The sequence below is a fragment of the Kogia breviceps genome, chromosome 15 (assembly GCF_026419965.1).
Source record: "Kogia breviceps isolate mKogBre1 chromosome 15, mKogBre1 haplotype 1, whole genome shotgun sequence".
Lineage (NCBI taxonomy): Eukaryota > Metazoa > Chordata > Mammalia > Artiodactyla > Physeteridae > Kogia > Kogia breviceps.
Window position 1 is genome coordinate 59,115,605 of NC_081324.1, and position 20,577 is coordinate 59,136,181.

Sequence of the window (20,577 nt, forward strand, 5' to 3'; positions counted from 1 at the left end):
ATTTTCATCTCTATAAGATGCCTGTGCTTCTGATTAGATTGGATTCATCTTTCAGGTTCTATTCTGAAAGAAACCATGAATTCCTTTAGTGTAAATGAAACATTATCCCTGGCCTCGCCTCAACAGATGCAGGGGAAATCAGCCTTTTTGTCCTGTAATTGCTTTCATCAGCTCTCTAAGGCAACAGCCAAATTATAGATCCCAGGGGAGGAAGTTTTCCTGCAGGGAAGTTCCTGTTTACAGCAGTGGCTGTGCACCCATTTGTCAAGAGCTGTTCTTCTCCTGACTGCCACCTCCATTCCTCTCAGTTCTATAAAAAAACACATCTTTTAGAACCTAATTACTTATGTCATTAACACATTGTCCCCCGCTGAAGTTTCCCAGAGTTCGAAGGAAGACAAGCTATGGGTGTGTGGGAAATGTATACATATGGCTGATTCACTTCACTGTACAGCAGAAACTAGCACAACGTTGTAAAGCAACTATACCCCAATAAATAAAAAAAGAAATCTTCAGATATCTAAAACTAAGGGAGATAAACTTGGAATTACTTGGGAAAAGGTGATATATGATGGCATAGTATAAAGGAATCCTACATGCAGTTTTCATCTTCCCTTTTTTTTTTTTTTTTTTTTTGCGGTACGCGGGCCTCTCACTGTCGTGGCCTCTCTTCTTGCGGAGCGCAGGCTCCGGACGCGCAGGCTCAGCGGCCATGGCTCACGGGCCCAGCCGCTCCGCGGCATGTGGGATCTTCCCGGACCGGGGCACGAACCCGCGTCCCCTGCATCGGCAGGCGGACTCCCAACCAGTGCGCCACCAGGGAAGCCCCTCATCTTCCCATTTTTAAGGCGTCATATACATTGAAAGAAGAATTTAAGTTGCAGGGAGTGAAATATATGTTGGCTGTTTCCAACAGCTTCGAAAAATAATAAAACACAGAATTTTGGATAAATGGATGCAAAAATGAGCTTGTCATTTCTTTTCTCAAGCTTCGGGGATTATCTCAGTCTGATTCTGCAAAATAATTGAGTCCCTGGACTTTTCCTATCCTGTGGTGTGTCTTTCTATTCATCATTTCATTTATTCGCCCAACTGTTTATTCATCGTTTCTATTTAAGGTATTGCATTAGGAAATTAAATGTATAAAAAGATAAATGTATATTTCTTTATAAAGAAATATAAAGAAATGTATATTTGAGAAAAGTGGTTCTGTCTTTTAAGAGGACTCCTTTTGTTTGAAGGAGACCCTGGGCTTCTGTGTAGCAGATCAGAGTTTGGGCACTGAACAAGACTCTGAAGCATCCTTGAATCCTGTAAGACAGAAGTGTGAGAAATAGCCAGAGATAGGTTATGGTGAGCCTGCATTTGTAAAATTGTTAATAATTTCTATTGAAAGTAGAAATTTAACTTGAAAATTGAGAATTCAGTTGCACTGATTTCTATAGGAGAGTATTGGCCCATTACATGGGCACCAGTGTCAATGCTGTATGTGCTTTTCCTGATTGAATTCTGATAACAGTATAGTGAAACCAGTGATTATGTTCCCATTTGACTGATGGGAAAAGAGAGGACAAAGATGTTAATTAGCATATCCAGTTGTCACCTAACCCTGAGCATCCAAACCTAGGTCCAAAAGATTAGAGTCCAGTGCTTAGGCCTTAAGTTATTCCAAGTAGTAAGGAAAAGGGTCCAAATATCAATTCTGTATTATCACCTGTGTGGCCATTGATTGTCCCTTAACTTTTCTTTGCCTTTTGTCACCTATAAGAATGGTAATGGTAACACCTGTCTTATGAAATTTAAAACACTGTTATGGGGATGTTGTGGAGTAACACATATAAAAATGTTGAGTGTAATGCATCATGTTATATCAATGAAGCTAATATTCTTATACTTATTCCATTGCATTTTTACATGGAATCTTTCACAACACTCTAAGAAATTCTTCTGTCCTGGATCATAGCCGTGACTTGTTAATGTGTACCTGAGTGTTTACTGGGTGATTACTGTGGAATACCAGAGTGGTAGAAATAGATACAATTCCTTGACTCATTTTGAATAATATTGTATTCCTAAAAGAAAAAGGGAAAGGCTGGCTGAAACCTGGTATTTTAACAAACTAGGCAAATGGAACTCTTGCCTTATTTAAGAGATAGATGAAAGCCTTTCTCACTATAGGCTTAAGTAAGTAGATGGGTAGGTCTGTGAATCTTCCCTTGAATATTTTGGACACAAAACAAAAAAAGGGAATTTATATGTAATATAAATTATTCCTTACATACATTTTGGCTTGTAAACTGGTTTATATAGAAACCTATGCTCTTCTTTTAAATTGGATATTAAGAATATCCACAGAAGCTATCAAAATTAATAATACTTTTGTTTACAAGAAAGCAGGAATACGTTATTCAGCAGCTCTTGTTGTGAGCTTAGTGTGTTCTTATCTGAGAAGCTTCATGAGTATTCTGACATTACTGTAAAATTCATCAGACAAATGGCAATAATTACCATGAAATCAGGCTTCTGACTTAGGTTTTTCTGCAATTAGTGGGAAAGCCTCATAACTTGGATTTATGTTATTTAGATTAGGGAAATCCTTTTTTTTTTTTTTAACATCTTTATTGGAGTATAATTGCTTTACAATGATGTGTTAGTTTCTGCTTTATAACAAAGTGAATAAGCTATACATATACATATATCCCCATATCTCCTCCCTCTTCTGTCTCCCTTCCACCCTCCCTATCCCACCCCTCTAGGTGGTCACAAAGCACTGAGCTGATCTCCCTGTGCCATGCGGCTGATTCCCACTAGCTATCTATTTTACATTTGGTAGTGTATATATGTCCCTGCCACTCTCTCACTTCGTCCCAGCTTACCCTTCCCCCTCCCCGTGTCCTCAAGTCCATTCTCTACGTCTGTGTTTTTATTCCTGTCCTGCCCATAGGTTCTTCATGACCATTTTTTTTTTTAGATTCCATATATATGTGTTAGCATACGGTATTTGTTCTTCTCTTTCTGACTTACTTCACTCTGTATGACAGACTCTAGGTCCATTCACTTCACTACAAATAACTCAATTTCGTTTCTTTTTATGGCTGAGTAATATTCCATTGTATATATGTGCCATATCTTCTTTATCCATTCATCTGTCGATGGACACTTAGGTTGCTTCCATGTCCTGGCTATTGTAAATAGAGCTGCAATGAACATTGTGGTACATGACTCTTTTTGAATTATGGTTTTCTCAGGGTATATGCCCAGTAGTGGGATTGCTGGGTCATATGGTAGTTCCATTTTTAGTTTTTAAGGAACCTCCATACTGTTCTCCATAGTGGCTGTATCAATTTACATTCCCACCAACAGTGCAGGAGGGTTCCCTTTTCTCCACACCCTCTCCAGCATTTATTGTTGGTAGATTTTTTGATGATGGCCATTCTGACTGCTGTGAGGTGATACCTCATTGTAGTTTTGATTTGCATTTCTCTAATGATTAGTGATGTTGAGCATTCTTTCATGTGTCTGTTGGCAATCTGTATATCGTCTTTGGAGAAATGTCTATTTAGGTCTTCTGCCCGTTTTTGGATTGGGTGGTTGGTTTTTTTTTGATATTGAGCTGCATGAGCTGCTTGTAAATTTTGGAGATTAATCCTTTGTCAGTTGCTTCGTTTGCAAATATTTTCTCCCATTCTGAGGGTTGTCTTTTCATCTTGTTTATGGTTTCCTTTGCTGTGCAAAAGTTTTTAAGTTTCATTAGGTCCCATTTGTTTATTTTTGTTTTATTTCATTAGGTCCCTCATTGTTTATTTTTGTTTTTATTTCCATTTCTCTAGGAGGTAGGTAAAAAAGGATCTTGCTGTGATTTATGTCATAGAGTGTTCTACCTATGTTTTCCTCTAAGAGTTTTATCGTGTCTGCAAGAGATTTCTGTGCATTAATTTTGTATCCTGCTACTTTACCAAATTCATTGATTAGCTCTAGTAGTTTTCTGGTAGCCTCTTTAGGATTCTCTATGTATAGTGTCATGTCATCTGCAAACAGTGACTGCTTTACTTCTTCTTTTCCGATTTGGATTCCTTTTATTTCTCTTTCTTCGCTGATAGCTGTGGCTAAAACTTCCAAAACTATGTTGAATAATAGTGGTGAGAGTGGGCAACCTTGTCTTGTTCCTGATCTTAGCGGAAATGGTTTCAGTTTTTCACCATTGAGAACGATGTTGGCTGTGGGTTTGTCATATATGGCCTTTATTATGTTGAGGTAAGTTCCCTCTATGCCTACTTTCTGGAAGGTTTTTATCATAAACGGGTGTTGAATTCTGTCAAAAGCTTTTTCTGCCATCTGTTGAGATGATCATATAGTTTTTCTCCTTCAGTTTGTTAATATGGTGTATCACATTGATTGATTTGCGTATATTGAAGAATCCCTGCATTCCTGGACTAAACCCCACTTGATCATGGTGTATGATCCTTTTAATGTGCTGTTGGATTCTGTTTGCTAGTATTTTGTTGAGGATTTTTGCATCTATGTTCATCAGGATAAATCCAAGAAGAAACGCACCAAGACACATATTATTGGCCTGTAGTTTTCTTTCTTTGTGACATCTTTGTCTGCTTTTGGTATCAGGGTGATGGTGGCCTCTTAGAATGGTTTTGGGAGTGTTCCTCCCTCTGCTATATTTTGGAAGAGTTTGCGAAGGATAGGTCTTAGTTTTTTTTCTAAGTGTTTAATAGAATTCACCTGTGAAGCCATCTGGTCTCATCTTTTGATTTCCATTTGCATGGAATATCTTTTTTCCATCCCCTCAGTTGCAGTCTGTATGTGTCCCTAGATCTGAAGTGGGTCTTGTAGACAGCATATATATGGGTCTTGTTTTTGTATCCATTCAGACAGTGTGTGTCTTTTAGTTGGAGCACTCAATCAATTTACATGTAAGGTAATTATTGATATGTATGTACCTATTACCATTTTCTTAATTGTTTTGAGTTCGTTATTTTAGGTCTTTTCCTTCTCTTGTGTTTCCTGCCTAGAGAAGTTCCTTTAGCATTTGTTGTAAAGATGCTTTGGTGGTGCTGAATTCTCTTAGCTTTTGCTTGTCTATAAAGGTCTTAATTTCTCTGTCAAATCTGAATGAGATCCTTGCTGGGTAGAGTAATCTTTGTTGTAAGTTTTTCCCTTTCATTACTTCTGGCTTGCAGAGTTTCTGCTGAAAGATCAACTGTTAACCTTATGGGGATTCATGTTATTTTGTTGTTTTTCCCTTGCTGCTCTTAATATTTTTCCTTTGTATTTAAGTTTTGATAGTTTGATTAATATGTGTTTTAGTGTGTTTCTCCTTGGATTTATCCTACGTGGGACACTCTGCACTGGACTTGATTAACTATTTCCTTTCCCATATTAGGGAAGTTTTCAACTATAATCTTTTCAAATATTTTCTCAGTCCCTTTCTTTTTCTCTTCTTTTCTGGGACCTCTATAATTCAACTTTTGTCACGTTTAATGTTGTCCCAGGGGTGTCTGAGACTTTCCTCAATTCTTTTCATTCTTTTTTCTTTATTCTGCTCTGAGGTAATTATTTCCACTATTTTAACTTACACTTCTCCGTTCTTCTGCCTCAGTTATTCTGCAGTTGGTTCCTTCTAGAGAATTTTAAATTTCATTTATTGTGTTGTTCATCATTGTTTGTTTGCTCTTTAGTTCTTCTAGGTCCTTGTTAAACGTTTCTTGTATTTTCTCCATTTTATTTCTAAGATTTTGGATCATCTTTAGTATCATTACTCTGAATTCTTTTTCAGGTAGGTTGCCTATTTCCTCTTCATTTGTTTGGTCTGGTGAGTTTTTAACTTGCTCTTTCATCTGCTGTGTGTTTCTCTGTCTTCTCATTTTGCTTAACTTACTGTGTTTGGGGTCTCCTTTTTGCAGCCTGCAGGTTCGTAGTTCCTGTTAATTTTGTTGTCTGCCCCTGGTGACTGAGGTTGGTTCAGTGGGTTGTGTAGGCTTCCTGGTGGAGGGGGGACTGGTGCCTGTGTCCTGGTGGATGAGGCTGGATCTTGTCTTTCTGGTGGGCAGGACCGCATCTGGTGGTGTGTCTTGGTGTGTCTGTAACCTTATTATAATTTTAGGCGGCCTCTCTGCTAATGGTTGGGGTTGTGTTCCTGTCTTGCTAGTTGTTTGGCATAGGGTGTCCAGCATTGTAGCTTTCTGGTCTTTGAGTGGAGCTGGGTCTTAGCGTTGAGAGGGAGATCTCTGGGAGACCTTTTGCTGTTTGATATTACATGGAGCTGGGAGGTCTCTGGTAGAGCAATTTCTTGAACTCCGCCCTCCCACCTCAGAGGCACGGGCCTGACACCCGGCCAGAGCACCAAGTCCCTGTCAGCCACACAGCTCTGAAGAAAAGTGAGAAAGAGAGAAAGAGAGGAAGGGAGGAAGGGAGGAAGGGAGAAAGGGAGAAAGGGAGGAAGGGAGGGAGAGAAAGGGAGAGAAAAAGAGAGAAAGAGAGAGAGGGAGGGAGGGAGGAAGGAAGGAAGGAAGGAAGAAAATAAAGTTAATAAAATAAAAAATAATTATTAAAAATTTTAAAAAGTTATAAAAAAAGAAAAAAAGAAAGAAAGAAGGAAAGAAGGGAGCAACCATAAAACAAATCCACCAATAAGAAGTACTAAAAACTATACTAAGAAAAACAAAACAAAACAAAAAAACGGACAGAGAGAACCCTAGGACAAATGGTAAAAGCAAAGCTCTACAGACAAAATCACACAAAGAAGCATACACATACACACTCACAAAAAGAGAGAAAGGAAAGAAATTATATATATATATATATATATATATATATATAAAGGAAGAGAGCAACCAAATCAATAAAGAAATCTACCAGTGATAATAAGCTCTAAATACTAAACTAAGATAAACATAAAACCAGAAACAAATTAGATGTAGAAAGCAAACCCCAAGTCTATAATTGTTCCCAAAGTCCACTGCCTCAATTTTGAGATAATTCGTTGTCTATTCAGGTATTCCACAGATGCAAGGTAAATCAAGTTGATTGTGGAGATTTAATCCCCTGCTTCTGAGGCTGCTGGGAGAAATTTCCCTTTCTCTTCTTTGTTTGCACAGCTCCTGGGGTTCAGCTTTGGATTGGCCCCAACCCTGCATGTAGGTTGCCTGAGGGCATCTGTTCCCCACCCAGACAGGATGGGGTTAAAGGAGCAGCTGATTAGGGGGCTCTGGCTCACTCAGGCCGGGGGGGCAGGGCAGGTACAGAATGCGGGGCGAGCCTGCGGTGGCAGAGGCCGACATGATGTTCAACAGCCTGAGGCGCGCTCTGTGTTCCCCAGGGGAAGTTGCCCCTGGATCATGGGACGCTGGCAGTGGTGGGCTGCGCACTCCTGGGAGGGCAGGTGTGGATAGTGACCTGTGCTCGCACACAGGCTTCTTGGTGGTGGCGGCAGCAGCCTTAGCGTCTCATGCCCGTCTCTGGGGTCTGCACTGATAGCCGCAGCTCGCGCCCATCTCTGGAGCTCCTTTAAGTGGCGCTCTTAATCCCCTCTCCTCGTGCACTAGGAAACAAAGAGGCAAGAAAAAGTCTCTTGTCTCTTCAGCAGCTCCAGACCTTTTCCCGGACTCTCTCCCAGCTAGCTATGGTGCACTAGCCCCCTTCAGGCTGTGTTCATGCAGCCAACCGCAGCCCTCTTCCGGCATCCGACCGAAGCCTGAGCCTCAGCTCCCAGCCCCTGCCCATCCTGGCGGGTGATCAGACAAGCCTCTCAGGCTGGTGAGTGCTGGTCAGCACTGATCCTCTGTGCGGGAATCTCTCCGTTTTGCCCTCGGCACCCCTGTTGCTGCACTCTCCTCCGTGGCTCCGAAGTTTCCCCCCTCCGCCACCCCCAGTCGCCCCCAGTGAAGGGGCTTCCTAGTGTGTGGCAACCTTTCCTCCTTCACAGCTCCCTCCCAGAGGTGCAGATCTCGTCCCTATTCTTTTGCCTCTGTTTTTTCTTTTTTCTTTTGCCGTACCCAGTTATGTGGGGAGTTTCTTGCCTTTTGGGAAGTCTGAGGTCTTCTGCCAATATTCAGTAGGAGTTGTTCCACATATAGATATATTTCTGATGCATTTGTGGGGAGGAAGGTGATCTCCACGTCTTACTCTTCCACCATCTTGAAGGTCTCCTTTCAATCAGGAAATCCTTTTTAAAGCCTAAACCAGACTATAGTTTCAAGAATTACTCAGTAGAACTTCTTTAAAAGGTTTTGTGAAAAATAAGTAAAATCAGATTTGAAAAAATCGGACTCCATTTGTCTGCACATTTGGGGCTCAAAGGGGCCACAGTGTGGAGAATAGCAGATTCTGTTTCAGAAGAATAATTTATGCATTTATTTTCCTGCAAGTCATAAAGGCATGGTAGTTACTCAGAATGGATATTGAGTGCTACAAGTTTTGCCCAAGGGCATTCAGGAAACTGAATTGGCAGGTGAAAGAAGGTTCAGTTATTCTGTAAAGAAGCATGTCTTTATGATGAATGGAGTGGGTGTGAGGTGGTGTAATTATCAACAGTATTTTAGGAAATCTTTTGTAAAAGTAAAATCCTGCAACCTGCCCTTTATCTCCTGTTCTGCCCTCCCAATCCTTTTACACAGCTCTGTTTTCCCCCATAGAACTTAGGAGCTGTATAATTGGCCTATGTGTGATGTTTATGTTTATATTCTGTTTACTCTATTACAATATATCCAAGTGCCTAGAACATTGCCTGGCATGTAGTAGGTAATAGATAAATACTTTTTGGATGAATAAATGAGCCCAAAGACAGAGTCTTTATTTTGTGGTTTTCAGTTTATTTGTCTAAGGAGTGAGAACTATATGAGATTACCCTCCCCTCCAACATTTTCCCAGAGCATCTGTGAGGATAATTGTGACCACAGACATTATCTTATTGTCAACTGAGATGTGATTGTATCTCAGAATGTCTTTTGATTCAATTCAGAATGTATTCTCCCATAGGAAAAGACAAAAGCTAAATGTATTTGGATTCCAAACTCCAGTAGAAAGACTACCAGGAAGATGGGATTTTGAAGTCAGAAGTCTTGCTCTGACCCCAGCATGCCATTTTCTGAGTCTTTCTATCACGTAGGTTATATTAAGGATAAAATCAGAGAAAGTATAATAAATAGTGGTTAAGAGACTCAACTCTGAAGTTCTATTGAATTGGACTCAAATCCTGATTTTTGTCTTTTGGTAGCTGATGAATCTGGGTGAATCATCAAAATTCTCTAATCATCCATCTTCTCTACTATAAAATGCCAATAATAAGTGATACTTCTTGGGATGTAAGGATGGAAAGAAAAGGTTATTAGCCCATCAGTCACTAGTAATAGGACTAAGTTGTTTTAGGTTAACCATTTTGCTGAGAACAGTTAGAAAACTGGACTATATATATATAGCCTTCTCTTTGAAGTCAGAGGCCTTCTAAAGAGTAGTTGTGTGATCCAGGAAGCTCAGAGCTGTGAGTCCTGCATGTGGGGCCACTTTCCTCCCCAAGAACAAGACTGAGTGTCTCAGCCTCTTAGCCTGCGCTTTGGTAACTGGCAACAGATATCAAAGAGCAGAGCTTTCAACTTAAGAGCTGGGGGTAGGGCCACTAGATTGGAGCTGAGGGTCTGCCAGGGAGAAGGTAAGTACCCCAGGCTTGGGGACCCCAAAGGCTATGTCCTAGGTGTTAGGGTGAATAGGAAGGAGACTAGCTCAAATCAGCTCAATCACTGATTAGATTAAGGGTGTCTGGAATTGCTAGTACCCCAGACCTATCTGCCTGTCAGAAGCCCATCAGAAATAACCAGGCATATGAAGAGATGGCAGACCCGTGACCAAAAACCAAGAGAAAACACAGACAGTAGAAACAGATCTACAGGTTATCTCCAAAAAGGAATTGAGATTTATTATGTGCTTTAAAATAACTATGATTAATATGTTAGAGGAAGTCAAAGAGAAGTGTTAGAATTTTGATATGTTACTAGAAATTCTGAAAATGAAAAATACCATAGCTAAAATTAAAAACTCAATAAATGATTTAAACATATGAAAAGTAGTGAAAAGACAGAATGAAATATCCAGACTGATGAAAAGAGAGACAAAAGATGGAAAATACAGAGAAGAGCCTAAGAGACATATGGACATGGTAGATACATGTAACTAAACACGGCAGAAAAAGCAGAGAGAAGAATGGGAAAGGAACAATGTCTGAAGAGATGGTGCCTGAGAATTTCCAAAATTGATAAAAGGCATCAAGCAAATTTGGGAAAATTTCAAACCTCAACAAGATAAACACAAAGAATCGAGGCACATTATGGTCAAATTCCTGAAGATCAAAGACAAAGAGCGGACTTCCCTGGTGGCTCAGTGGTTAAGAATCCGTCTGCTAATGCAGGGGACATAGGTTCTATCCCTGCTTCGGGAGGATCCCACATGCTGCAGAGCAACTAAGCCTGTGTGCCACAACTACCGAGCCTGCGGTCTAGAGCCCATGGGCCACAACTGCTGAGCCCATGCACCACAACTTCTGAAGCCCACGTGCCCTAGAGCCCATATGCTGTAACTACTGAAGTCTGTGCTCCACAACAAGAGAAGCCACTGGAATGAGGGGCTCTGTTCACACACCACAACGAAGAGTAGCCCTCACTTGCTGCAACTAGAGAAAGCCCACATGCAGCAATGAAGACCCAGTGCAACCAATAATTAAAAAAAAATTTTTTTTTAAAGACAAAGAGAAAATGCTAGAAGCTTTCAGAGGAAAAAAGACATCTGATCTTCAAAAAGCAGCAATAAGATTTTGAGCTGATTTCTCAACAGAAACAGTGGCATCCAGAAGACAGTGACATGATATTTTTGAAGTCCTGGAAGGATTCTGCCAGTCTAGAATTCCACATCCAATGATGATAGCCTTCAAAAGTGAGGACATAAATCAGCTATTTTCAAACATATACAATTTTATCAGTCCACTGATTTCTTTAGCACCTGGAATAGACCCAAAGAATCGTACTTTAAATCATTAGAACCAGACCACCATATACAGTAATCTTTCTGTAAAATCATGCTCAGAGTTCCTACTTGGGATACTGGAATACCTCTCCCTTCTGCCTTTTCACCCCATTATTACTTTGAAGATAGGGTGAGACCCCCTCTTCCCACATTTCTTTTCTTTCTTTTTTTTTTTTTTTTTTTGCAGTACACGGGCCTCTCCCTGTTGTGGCCTCTCTCGTTGTGGAGCACAGGCTCCGGACGCGCAGGCTCAGCGGCCATGGCTCACGGGCCCAGCTGCTCCGCGGCACGTGAGATCCTCCCGGACCGGGGTACGAACCCGTGTCCCCTGCATCGGCAGGTGGACTCTCAACCACTGCGCCACGAGGGAAGCCCCCCACATTTCTTTTACCAGCTGGATGGGAATGTCTGGTGACTGTTTCCATGGAGAGCTTGGTCCAGCCAAGGAGGCTGGAGGTGGGAAGAAGGGTGTCAGGGGCTGTATCTGTGTGTTCAGGGAGACCAAGAGAGAAGATGATGGGACCTCAGTGACTCCAGGGGCTCTTACAGGCTTCGCCCTCACTTGAAATAATCACAGGTGGCCAGTAGCCCTGGACTGAATGCCATTCTCCCCGGTCCTCCGTCCTTACGCCAGAAATGAGAAAGAGCTGGATGGATGGAGCCCCATCTCCACACTGAGGTCAAGGCCACCCCTTTGGACTGTGGAACCTCGGGCTGGAGGGATTCAGATCTCTGGGGACATCGTGGAGCATAGCTGTCATATCCGCCCCGGGCACTTACACAGACGTCATCTGTTTGGGAGGGGAAATCTCTGGTGTTTTGTTAACCCACTGACATTTGGGTTTTACTGCCCTGTTTGACTCATCTAATCCCCATTAATACAGGAGGCAAAAGCCAAGTGTAATTTCCCAGCCTCATTAGTGCTGGTGACAGGTTAGTATTTTATAGCTCCCAGCATCCTCGTGGTCACCTTTAAAACAAACCACTTTGTAAACAGGAGGCAGAGTTCTTGACTTGGGGACCCCACCCTTCTATCCCCATGACTGGAGATGGTGCTGATAAGGAAGCCCCTTCCCCCCACAGTGGAAGTAATCCCCGCCATGTAGGTGATAATGCTAGAAACTTCTCTTCAGTACAAAGCTTAGAGCCACTGGCCAATTGTTTCACCCTAGGGTAAGTTTAGAATTCCTCAGTTGATATTTCCTGATAGCAAATTAAATGGTCCAAGTCTGCTTAGGACGAGATCTCTTCCAGTGAGGAGTTATTTCACTGAATGTGACATGCTTTGAAGGTCTTCCAGCCTCTCTCACGTTTGCCTTTGGGGTTCTTTGCCCAAACGGGCCCCCCAAATGGCCTTGTTAAGAAAAGGAATCTCTGCAGGGTTGGGAATGGGATGTGGCCAAGTGGCTCGCTGCTGGTGGGGAGTCCTTGGGAGGGGGTGGGATGCATCCTTTGGCCCCCACCCCTGTTACAGCCCCATTTGAGCTGGCAGACTCACCACCCATCTTTTTTGTTGGCAACACTACTGCCAGATGTGTGTGTGTGAAAAACCACCATTTTTTTTTTGGTCAAGCAGTTTTGACAGGGGTTTGGTCTTTAAATTGTAATTGATCATTAATTGCATTTCTTCCTACAAACCAGAACCTGCCTAGTCTCCCTGTATACTTTGGACTATCCAGATGTAAATTAATAAGATTTTTATTTTATCTGAGATTATGGGTGTGTTAAAAAAAATTCCATGGGGCCATGTGGGAAACGCATGGGAGGACTTGGAGCCCTATTTAGGTGTAATTACAGTCTGACCTCATTTGCTCCTAATAGCCTGAGCTGTCATCATGGGATGGCAGACGGTTTGTGCTTATAGGGTCACAGACAGAAAGATGGGGCTTGCTGGGAGAGCCACTCACTTTAACAATGATTTACCTGAATCTAGCGTTCTGTGGTTTATAAAGCCTAGGTATATATTCTCATTCCTTATGTCAGGAATATTAAAAAAATATCTTTTCAGAAATACCTAGGGTTAAAAAATTCTGTTTTTTAAGTGAAGTTGCCTGGAGAAGCTAGATCTGCTGTGCTTTGTCAGGCATTTACAAAATTCATTTAAAAGCAAGTCGGATAAAAGCCCGTGTTTGCAGAGGGCTTAGGAAGCCTGGTATCTGGTGTTGTAGTGCAGTTAAAGTCAGTTAACTGTTGCTTTCTTGACTTCTAAAGCAAGGTCTGTATTCACTTTAGGTTTTAAGACCTGGTATCCTACGTGATAAGAGTTTGCATATAAATTCCCCAATACATAATCTCTCGAGAGGTTTTGCTAAGAAAATTGGAATTGCAGGATAGTTTCGTGACTAAAGGATATTTTTCGCTGTTATCATTTTAATAAATGTAAAAGGAAATACCATGGGGGTAAGTTAAGTTCTGATAAGCTACATTTAAATTTATATCCTTTGTTCACTTTTTTTTTTTTTTTTTTTTTTTTGCGGTACGCGGGCCTCTCACCGCTGTGGCCTCTCCCGTTGCGGAGCACAGGCTCCGGACGCGCAGGCTCAGCGGCCATGGCTCACGGGCCCAGCCGCTCCGCGGGATGTGGGATCCTCCCAGACCGCGGCACGAACCCGTGTCCCCTGCATCGGCAGGCGGACTCTCAACCACTGCGCCACCAGGGAAGCCCAAGCTTGCTATTTTTTAACACACCATCTTTTATATTGCCACATCTTCCTCCAAAGTACTTTGTGGATTTAACCGTTTCTCCTAATTTGGAAGCCACCTGTGTGATCCTGGGCGATGGTTAGTCTCTCTTCTGTTGTGGTTCATACTGTGCAGCTACAAATTGAATTTTATTCCCTGCATCCATCTCCGCTCAGGAGTCCAGAATGGCTCTTTATTGGCCATGAGAGCAAATAAAATTTTTCTGTTAGATGTGGAAGACACTCTAGCACTCTTAAGACCCGACATTCTTACCTGGACTATGCCGCAGCCCCATTTTCTTCCAGCCACCTTTGGTCACTCCTGGAACGGTTCTTTTCTCCACAAATCTGGATGGAGCATGTGCCATCTCACGACTGCAGTTTTTTGCATCCGATTTCTTCATTTGTGGATGAGTGCCTTTCCACTAGAATCGCCTCCTGCACAGCCTCTGTCCCCAAGAAAACTGAACTCTAGTGTAACTGAAACATTCTATGTCCAGGGTTGAACATCCAAGGCCAGAAATGATAAGATGGAAGCAAGTGCCCTTGGGTTCAAGTGTATTTGTTTTTTGTTTTTTTTTTTAAATTTTTATAGATTATACTCCATTTTTTTTTTTTTTAATAAATTGATTGATTTTTTGGCTGCATTAGGTCCTCGTTGCTGCACCTGGGCTTTCTCTAGTTGTGGCGAGCGGGGGCTACTCTTCGTTGTGGTGTGCGGGCTTCTTGTTGCAGTGGCTTTTCTTGTTGTGGAGCACCGCCTCTAGGCGCACGGGCTTCAGTAGTTGTGCCACGTGGGCTCAGTAGTTGTGGCTCGCAGGCTTTAGAGCGCAGTCTCAGTAGTTGTGGTGCACAGGCTTAGTTGCTCTGCGGCATGTGGGGTCTTCCCGGACCAGGGCTCGAACCTGTGTCCCCTGCATTAGCAGGTAGATTCTTAACCACTGCGCCACCAGGGAAGTCCCATTGAGTTTATTTGTTGAATGAATGATTTTTTCATCTGGCATTTACCAAGCCTAAGAACAATTTTTAAATTATTTTCCTCCTTCCTGTTCCCCCTCCAAGTTTCCCTTTGATTATATGTATATAAGCAAATGAATTAAGTGTTTTTTGGTTTCAACCAACTTCAACTCTTATTGAAAATCTCATCTTGTAAGGATTCACCAAGTTTTCTGCCTAAGTTAATAAACCAAGTTAAGTTCTGCTGAATGCATTTCTGTGTTTTTTGGATATTGTCATCTCTTCAGTGTGATTCTCAGTGTCATTTTTGCTTAGCCTGTATAACATTCTAGAAAAGTACCTTGAGTACTTTCTTCTCTTGATATTTCTGTGATTTCTGGAAGTAGGAAACATGACAATAACAGCTAATTTTAGGTTTTATTAAGGTTGGACATGAACTTGTGAGCAATGTAAATAATACTCAGAGAAAACTACCTACTCAGCTCAGATGTCCTTTGGCGTCTTAGCTGTGACCACTTGGCAAAAAGTGCTCCTACTAAGCTTATTAGGGACTTCGATGGACGCTCTTCGCTTAAAGTCTTTCTTGTTTCTTTTTTGTAAGTATTCTTAATTTTCTAATGCCTGTTTAAAGGAAAATGTCATTTAGGAGTTTAATAATTGGGGAGGGGTGGATTCTGGAAATGTTATGATGAACAGGAAATGGAGGAACAGATCTTTGGTTTAGTAGAGAGTTGAAGCCGGTTTGTCAGGGGATGCAGCTCTTTTTCTACCCGTGTAAATTTGATTGAACATATTTGGAAATTAGTAATTTTGTAAAACATCCATGGAGAAGTAGCCAGTGATCTCTCTGTATCCCATCCAATACTTGTGAAAGGAAAAAAACTGAGGTAAGTTTTGAAAGCAGCCACATACTGACTTGATGTCTAGTTACCGTTATTGACTTGGTTATATCATCCTGAGAAATGTATCTCTGCCAGCTTTCGTTTGCTCCCCAGTTGAAAGAGCACGATCCTTCCTAGATGGTAGGGTTGTTAAGTATGCGTGTTCAGTGAGCTATGTCAAGTCGCTGCTACATAGCAGGGGGTCAGTAGCATCAAATTCCCTTCTCATCCCCTATGTGTAATATAACCAGGGTTTAAATCAACACACTGAGTTAGTTCATATGTGACTGCACACCAGCTTTGTTGTACTACCTCTAAGATGTTTCAAATGGTTAAATTTGCTTCTCTTTAAAATGCCATTTTTATCATTGTTCACATAATTTTGTGTGGGCTCATGTTTTTGGTGGAATCACACCATTTTCTGTTGGTTTAATTTATAATTCTATTTTCTTTTTGGCTGTGTGCGTACTCTCTCATTTTGGGACCCGTGGCCCTGTTGGATTTTTGGCTTTGCTCACCTTTTTTTTTTCCCCTTCTCCTCATTGGCCCATCTCTTCCTGTTTCATTTTGGCACCACTAACATAACTGTTCACGTGTGTTTTGTAAGTCTGCCCAGTACATCTTTAATGGTGCAGTATTCCTTTTTATTCTTTTTTATTTTTCAAAATGACAAGCTTATATTTCAAGTATGTGAAAATACCTTAGAACAGCACGCTGAATATTGATTAGTGGTTATTTAAAATCTTAACCAGGGTTGTGGAGTTCTGTTTTGGTTTTCTATTTCTTCTTTACATTTTTTTTATCATATACCTGATAGTTTTTGTCAGCAATGAATGACTACTAAGGATCCTTCTGTGCATAGCACTGTGTTGGGTCTTGCAGGAAGCATTTTAAAGAGACCCTATGTAATGAATCCCCATTTCCTGTGTGGGTTTTTGTTTTTGTTTTTTGTTTGTTTGTTGTTTTTGCAGTACGCGGGCCTCTCACTGTTGCGGCCTCTCCCGTTGCGGAGCACAGGCTCCGGACGCGCAGGCTCAGCGGCCATGGCTCACGGGCCCAGCCGCTCCGCGGCATGTGGGATCTTCCCGGACCGGGGCACGAACCCGCGTTCCCTGCATCGGCAGGCGGATTCTCAACCACTGCACCACCAGGGAAGCCCCACCTATGTGTTTTTGTAGGCAGAGTTTCATAGAATATGATTGTCATCTTCTGGGTGCTTGAATCTAAAACAAAATACGGACACATAGCCCAAGTACATATTTGAACGAGAGTATGTAAATAGTAAACAGACATTCGCATCACTTACCGTGGACTAGACTCGGACTCCCCCTCTTCCTGCTCTTCATTTCCTCCAAGTATTGAGATGTTAGGCTGCTCTCCACTTCGCCTGGAATAATTTCTAGGCAGTTGTGCCGCTTGAAAACAAGGGAACACGTCCTTTGATTGGACAGGCTGTTGCACTCCCTGTGATGGATAGCATCTTTGCAGCAGTGTTGCTTTATGCTTTCCAGTTTGTTCTCTGGAGAGATAAGCAGCAAAGGTGGACATCAGTGGTTCGGGGATCTCAGGGCAAGAGGGAGGCAGGCTCTCCTCCCTCTAAGGAGGCCAAGCCGGGATGGAGGCCCCTGCCTTCTCCTGGCAGCTGGAATGTGGACATGTCAACGTGCAGCCAACTCAGCAGCTTAACGCAGGAAATGTGAACCTTGAGGGAATGACCAGGGTGGTGAGTTAGAGATGATTCCCTGTGTGGCTTTGGCAGGGGCCAGAGTGCCATGAGAGTCCAGTGGTCCTAGGCGGACTGCCCCTGGGGCCCAGTCCTGTCTGTGTCTCTCCAGGTCACTGCAAGAGCGTGGCTCTCCCAGCTACCATTTCTTAGTTACCCTTCTCATGAATTGCTCTTTGTTTAAATTGACCAGGGTACACTTTGTGATATTTGGAGCCGAGAATCTGAAGATAATAGTCAAACAAATCAAACAAGTGGTCATAGTGGAGGACGTGCACCCTTACAGGAAAGGGTAGAATTATCCATGAAAAAACAGACAAACCAGAGATTGGCCTGGAAAACAAAAAGACCATCCACAAGGAGTCAAGGTAGATCTATTAGAGGTGAGAAGGGAAGTTTAGGGCTGATTTACAGGACTTAACAAAGAAGAAAACAAGTTTCGTTTTTCATCTCGAAGGTCCTTTGAGGAGGTAGATATTGTGATCTTGTTTATCAGCCTGGCTTTTTTTCAGTGAGAAGGACCAGAAATAAGAAGATGAATAAGAAAATGGCAACACATCCTTTCAGAGTGTGGGTAGGGGTGGGCTTCTTGCTACAGGGAGGAGAAGAACCTGTATGACCCACACAGAGGAATTATTGAAATTAGGTCCATAGCAAACACAGGACTTGAAGACAGTGCAAGAATTTGGTGCCATGTGTGTCATTTGGCTTTTAAACTGATCCAAAGTAAAATGAGATGAAAACACTCTGCTCCCATCTGTTTCTTCTCTTAAGTATTGTCGGTCCAGTGTGTGACCGAACCTTTTCAATATAGAAAATCCTGCCTTAAAAAATGATAGGATACAATTAATTATCTTTGTGCTCTTCCACAATTTTTAAATTTTGTGGTCCCTTTGCCACTTTCTGTGTGGGAGACTAAGGTAAGGATTTGAAGAATAGGAGTTTAGAACTGCTCTGGCCACATCCATTTCAATGCAAACCTCGCTCTCTCTCTTGTTTCACTTGCACAGATTTGTTCCATTTGGGGGTCTTTGTAAGATCTATCTTCGTTTCCTCTGTCCCTGTCAGACTCCTATATTTCCTTGTTCTTTGTGGCCAAACAGCATTGTTTTCATCCTCCTGGTGGAACAGTAGATGCTCTTCGAGCTTGGATGTTAATTTCCTTTCTCTCGCAGCAGCTTGGAGCTGGCAAGCGCTAAGCATCTCTTTCCAATTTTGAAGGGAGATTTGATCTCTCAGCACCCTGCTGCCGTGTCTGTGTTTTCTTTTTTTTTTAAATATATATATCCTTTGTTTCTTTACTGAGGTATAACCGACATACAATGTACTGTACATATTTAAACTGTACAAGTGGTAAGTCTCTGCATATGTGAAACCATCACCAAAATCAAGATAGTGAACATAACTCATCGGCCCCAAATTTCCCTTGCACCCTTTATAATACCTTCATCCTGTCCCCAGCGACCCACAGATCTTCTATCACATTACGTTGGTTTGCAATTCCCAGAATGTATGATTCCTAGCATCATACATTATGTCCTCTTTTAATTTTTTTTTTCAATCTGGCTTCTTTGACTTCGCATCAGCATTCTGAGATTCACCCATGTTGCATGCATGTCCATTCTTTTTCATTGCAGAAATGTATTCTATTGTGTGGATATACCAGAGTGTGCTTATCCATTTCTCTGTTGGTAGACATTTGAGTGATATCCAGTTTCTGGCTGTTTATATAAAGCCGCTAAGAACATCTGTGTACAAATCTTTGTTTAGACACAGGCTTTCATTTCTCTTGGGTAGACACCTAGGAATGGGATGGCTAAATCATATGGTGGGCTATATATTTAACTTTTTAAGATACTGCCAACTGTTTTCCAAAGTGGTTGTATCATTTTTCATTTCTACCAATAGTGTAAGAAGGTTCCAATTGCTCTAGATACTTGTTAACACTTGGCGTGGTCAGTTTTCAACTTTAGCCATTCTACTAGGTGTATATCTGTACTTCATCTTTTCATGTGCTTATTTGCCATCCTACATCTTCTTTGGTGAAATGTCTATTCAAATATGTTGCCCATATTTTTAATTGGGTTATTTGAGTCTTATGATTGACCTTTGAGATTTCTTTATATTTTCTGAGTACAAGTCTTTTTTTAGATCCATGAATATTTTCTCCAGTCTGTGGCTTGTCTTTTCGTTCCCTTAACAGTGTCTTTTTTTAAAAACATCTTTATTGGAGTATAATTGCTTTACAATGGTGTGTTAGTTTCTGCTTTATAACAAAGAGAATCAGTTATACATATACATATGTTCTCATATCTCTTCCCTCTTGCGTCTCCCTCCCTCCCACCCTCCCTATCCCACCCCTCTAGGTGGTCACAAAGCACAGAGCTGATCTCCCTGTGCTATGCGGCTGCTTCCCACGAGCTATCTATTTTACGTTTGGTAGTGTATATATGTCCATGCCACTCTCTCACTTATGTGTTTTCTTTTTTTTCTTTTTTTTGCGGTACGCGGGCCTCTCACTGCTCTGGCCTCTCCCGCCGCGGAGCATAGGCTCCGAACGTGCAGGCTCAGCAGCCATGGCTCAGGGGCCCAGCCGCTCCGCGGCATGTGGGATCTTCCCGGACCGGGGCACGAACCCGTGTCCCCTGCATCGGCAGGCGGACTCTCAACCACTGCGCCACCAGGGAAGCCCTTCTGTGTTTTCTTGATGGTTCGTTGTGGCTGCTTTCAGTGTAAAGTTGGATTTCTGATGCAAATGGAAAAGCAAATAAGCAGTTAATTCTGTGCATCCTTTTGTCTTCCTGTAAACACACCTGCCACAGTGTGTTACCCCTCTAAGCGCTCCTGCTTAACGTGCTTCGGTTTGTCAAGAATTGATTTGTTTGGCAGAATTATTCGTAGTTGATTCTAGGAGTAAATTTTCTTCGGTATCTATTTGTAGAAATAAATCTCACTTCTCCGTGCCTTTCTTTAATTAGCTTGTTTCTTTTGTCATCAAATATTTATTTAATGAGTCTATAAAGGATCTTCAGTGGTGTTAAGTTGTCAGTGCTGTTTGGGGATAAAATTCAAGATTGACATCAAACGTGTCCATTTTAGTAAAGATGCAGTTGACTTAAGTAGTATAAATGGAAGGGGTATCCATGAAACAGTCATCCTGCTGTAATCATGTGTAACGATTATACTGTAAGGAAAACCTGCCTTGACGAATTGCGAAACCAAGGGTCAAGTTCACCTCCGCCGTCACCTGCCTCCCTACTGTTGGCAAGTCAGAGCAATGGTCTAACCCAGGGGTCCCCCGGAACCCGGCCAC

General features: G+C 42.0%; 1 protein-coding gene across 4 annotated transcripts in view; it reads left to right on the forward strand.

Moving 5' to 3' along the window:
- Nucleotides 1-20,577, forward strand: part of PTPRM (protein tyrosine phosphatase receptor type M) — a 760,161-nt gene that overhangs the window by 147,392 nt on the left and 592,192 nt on the right. The window lies entirely within an intron of this gene.